Raw genomic sequence first — 4,293 nt, forward strand, 5'->3', positions numbered from 1 at the left:
ACATTGGGTGAGTCTTTTCATCTGTAAACTTCCTCAACGGGGCCGCTCGCTCTCTTTCTTGAATTGCCCTCTCACGGGTGAACAGTTCAATGTCCGCTTCATTGGCTAGGAATTCTGCCATGTCTCTACCACTTTAGTTTGACCATCTCTGTTACTAAGTTATGGAAAACTAAATAAATAAGTAATTAGAAACTTTACCGTTACTGCACTCATAAAGAATGATAAGAATAAGAATAATGCGTCTTGAACAGGTTTCATAATTAGTGTCTTTACGTTTCACAGACTGTTAGCTTGTTGTGGTAGGCTGGTAGCCTATGTTATTAAAGAGCATATCAAAAGAAAGACTTGTGTTATGTCTTCCTTAATGCAATAGTAATTGGGGGTGCAAGTGGAGTCTCGCAGAGGCAAAACTGTGGCGCGCTTACACTGTAGGTGCGCCGCATTCTGCGGGATCTGCCTGTAGGGAGGGGCGGGCCGGCCCTGCGAGTAAAGTAATGAGTAAAGTAACGAGTAAAGTAACGAGTTACTTTATGTAGACAGTAACGAAGTAGTGTAATATATTACTTTTTTTTAGTAACGACCCCATCTCTGGATATGAGGCACGGCTAGAATGCGTGATCTGTTTGGCATTTTGAGCGAAACACTTCATAGACATGTTTTTTATATATGTATATATCTGAGACATATAATATATGCCTACAAATTGTATAATAGGAGAGCTTTAAGTTTCATAATTAAATTGCATTTATGAAGGTATCTGATAAAGTGCAGAAGGAGTTTCCTTGTGAACGTACTTTCAGATCAAGCTATGATTTGATAAATAACAAAAAAAATCACCTCTTTCTATGATATTAACTACATTCATATTTCCTGCTCTCCTTTTCATCCGAGCGTTGCTGTTCTTCTTTAAGTATGAGGCTTAATGTCCTCTCAGACTAATGTCCACCTGGCGCCAAGACTTTCTCACCATTCTCTCAGCCTCTAGGAGTCATCAATATGATGGTCTGTCTGGCTTTCACTGCATTATCTGCTGGCACTCAGACTCCTCCAAGCCTCCAACTGTGCACTGTATGAGATCATGAGGTGGAGATGGGTGGATAACAAATCAGGTTGCATCCAATCAGATTACAGAGAGAATTCTAGAGTGAAGTAAGGTATCAAAAACCAGCTTAGGTCCATTATTTCTCGAACACTTGAGCTTGTTTCTTATTTCATATAAATGATGATAGTTTCTTAATAGAAATGTAAGGCTGTCCCACAGGGGCCGGGGGTGGGGTCTCCCCTGCCAGAGGTGGGAGGTGATAGTTGGCTTGTTAGAATTTGAACAACGTATGCAGTGACTGCTCATATTTCTAGTTGCAAAGTGAATCACCAAAGAGATAGACAAATAAACAACAAGATAGCCAAAGCGACAAAAGAAATTAAAAGACCAAACAGACATGAAAATCACTACAAAGTGACACATAACTAGCACAGAGAAACAAAACGACCAAAAAGAAATGCTACATTTTACAAAGATATGGAAAAATGACCACAAAGTACAGTGGCTGACAGGGCCAAATGCACTCCAATGGTATAAAACACTTACATTAGGAGAAATGCGCTGCATTTTCAGAAACAATGCAGATATAAAATGTGCCAAAACACATGCAAATGGAGAAACATATTTACCAACTTGACAAGATATAATTTAGAAAACATTCACTAACTTGACAAAACATGCGCAGGTTGTAAATTAAAGGTGGGGTAGGTAAGTTTGAGAAACCGGCTTGCGATACACTTTTTGTTATATTCCATGGAATGCTCTTAACATCCCGATAGCAATGAATATCTTAAGTGCTTTGACAAAAAATCCATAACAAAAATGTAATCTGTGGAAGCCTTAGACTGTAAAAAGCACTGAAGAGTTTATCGCCGGCCACTAGAGGGCAGTGTCACTGCTGTCGCTGCCCGGTTATGCCGTGCTCTGACCCGGTAGTGCCGAGCGGCCATTTTAGTTCAAACATTGTTCATTCACTCCGCCTCGAGTTGAGACGTTCGTCCACTCATTCATGTAAGACTGTTTCCACTATTATATTATACTATATATTATACTATATATATATTATACTATTATACTACTATACTCTGTTTCGTGGTATATATTTGTGTTGATTAAATTGCATGGATGTAATACTTTGTCAGCTTACCTTGCTGCATTACTCTGTTTCAGTGTCGTACATCCTTGCAATAAATTACCCGAACTGACATTGAAGGAAGTGTTCTCATGACGACAACATGGCTGTTGGATGCTCTGTCCCCGCTTGCGAGTTTGAATCTGATGAACTGTCCTGAAGCACTCGTCTTGTCTATTGACATTCATGGATTTACCACCAGCACGCAGTGCCTGTCATGGCCTGGCCAGCCCAGGCCCAAGCCTCACGCCCGAGACCGGATCGGCCAAATCGATTGTGCCCGTTCCAATAGAAGCGATCGGACACCCGGTTCATGTAACCGCAGTTGGATAACGGATCCGCGCCGCTCAGGCATAGGGGACACGCGCACCAGGCCCCCTTCAGCTGTTCAATCGCTGGGCCTGCACTTGGAGACAGCCTGTTGAAAGCCTCCCAGGACGCCGCTTCCGGAACCCTTGCCAGACCTGATCACCGTCATAGCCGTCCTCCATACGTGTCATCCCAGTTGCTACAATGCTCCTGCGCCACCGAACTACTTCAGTTACGCCAGGGAACCACGAACATCCCGCGCATTTCGCGTGCCAATGCGGGAAAGCAAACATGCGCATAAATGCGGTACGAGTGTGGTAACGGCGTGACTAACCGGACCGACCATTATCCGCGATGCTCTGCTCAATGGCATCTATGATCGACATACCCGCGAGAGAACGCCGGCGAGACCTGGGGACAACGACGCCCTGGCAGCCAGTTAACGAACGTGATGCACTCGTCGAGAACAAAGATCCCGTAACAGCTCTCTGCCTGCCCCCTATCAGCCATGTCGTCATCCGGCGCCTTTAAGACGACCCACAGGCGAGCCGCCCCGGCCCGAGCCCTGCGACGGGGAGAACGTCCTCGTGCCCGGAATGTTAAAGCGTACTTTAACGTCTTCACGAGGGGGCCTCGCGGGTGAACCTAAGCCTTCACCATGTGTGCACGCTGCTACAGGCGCCCGCCCGACGACAGAGGCTCAACAGCCGTCATCCGACAGTCAACAGAGCCGCCATGGGCGACCGGTATCCCAGGTCCGTCGTGCAAACGAGCCCGCCCTGGCCGACCGTCGCGGGAGCCTTCGCCGAGCCGCGCCCCTGACGCGCACCTGGTCGGACAGCCTGCAACCTATCAGCACTCCGACACCACAGTCTCTCCAAGGCAAAGGGCGAGCCAGGCTGAAGACCGACCCCCGCATTAATCACCAATCTCGAGACAGCCTGCCAGGCGGGCTGAGGAGGCACCAGCAACACGCTCGGCCGACGGAAGCTCCGGATACCCCGCGCGGACACATGGCGCGCAGTCGACCTTGGTCCTGGAGGAGTTCCTGGCCTGCGGTCGCGCGAACGACCTGCGACCCGCACCCTCAGCTCTGTCGGTGGCGCCAAACCGCTCCCCTAAAGCCATCGAGGAGCGTCTTCGCAGGCCCCGACGACCTTGGCAGCGGGGGCACTACATCCCCTCCGGTCCAATGGTGTACGTTGACAGCCTCATCCGGGCCATGTAGCCTCCCACAGATCGTTCCACCTCGGCCTCCTTGCCCTTAACTTCCCGCGGACGACGTTGCAGGGGGCCCAAAGGACAGGCGTACCCTGGAACAACGCACACGCCAGTGCCCAGCCCCTTCCAGCAATGCGAACGAGGTTCAACCAATCGTGGCGCGTGGGCCAAAGTGACCCCCGGGCCCAAGTGCCATGTCCTACAGCCGCAAACGTCCCCCCGGCGCGCCCGCAGCACGCCGTCCCTTGTAAACGGCCAGAAACAACTACCGGATTGAAAGTTGGCTAACCAGGAGAAGCCCTCACATTGCAAGCTCCCCCATCGGCCACACCATGCAATGAGGGCCAACTACGAGATGCACGTGGACCCGCAGCACGCCTACGCAGCCAACACCCGCACGGGCCTCACACGGCAGCGGAGGGTCACTAGATGACCTCCTTGCGGGACGAACCCTGGTCATGACGCGGCCAACGCGAGCCGGTGGCGTGGGCCATCGAAATGGTAGTCACTCGGAAGCAGACGGTCCCCCCCCGGGGACCGTGGACCTTCTCCCCCCTTCAAACAAGCGCAAACTTTGAAGACCCCGCCA

The sequence above is a fragment of the Notothenia coriiceps genome, unplaced genomic scaffold (genome assembly GCF_000735185.1).
Source record: "Notothenia coriiceps isolate Sejong01 unplaced genomic scaffold, NC01 NC01_scaffold00036518, whole genome shotgun sequence".
In the NCBI taxonomy this organism is placed as follows: domain Eukaryota; kingdom Metazoa; phylum Chordata; class Actinopteri; order Perciformes; family Nototheniidae; genus Notothenia; species Notothenia coriiceps.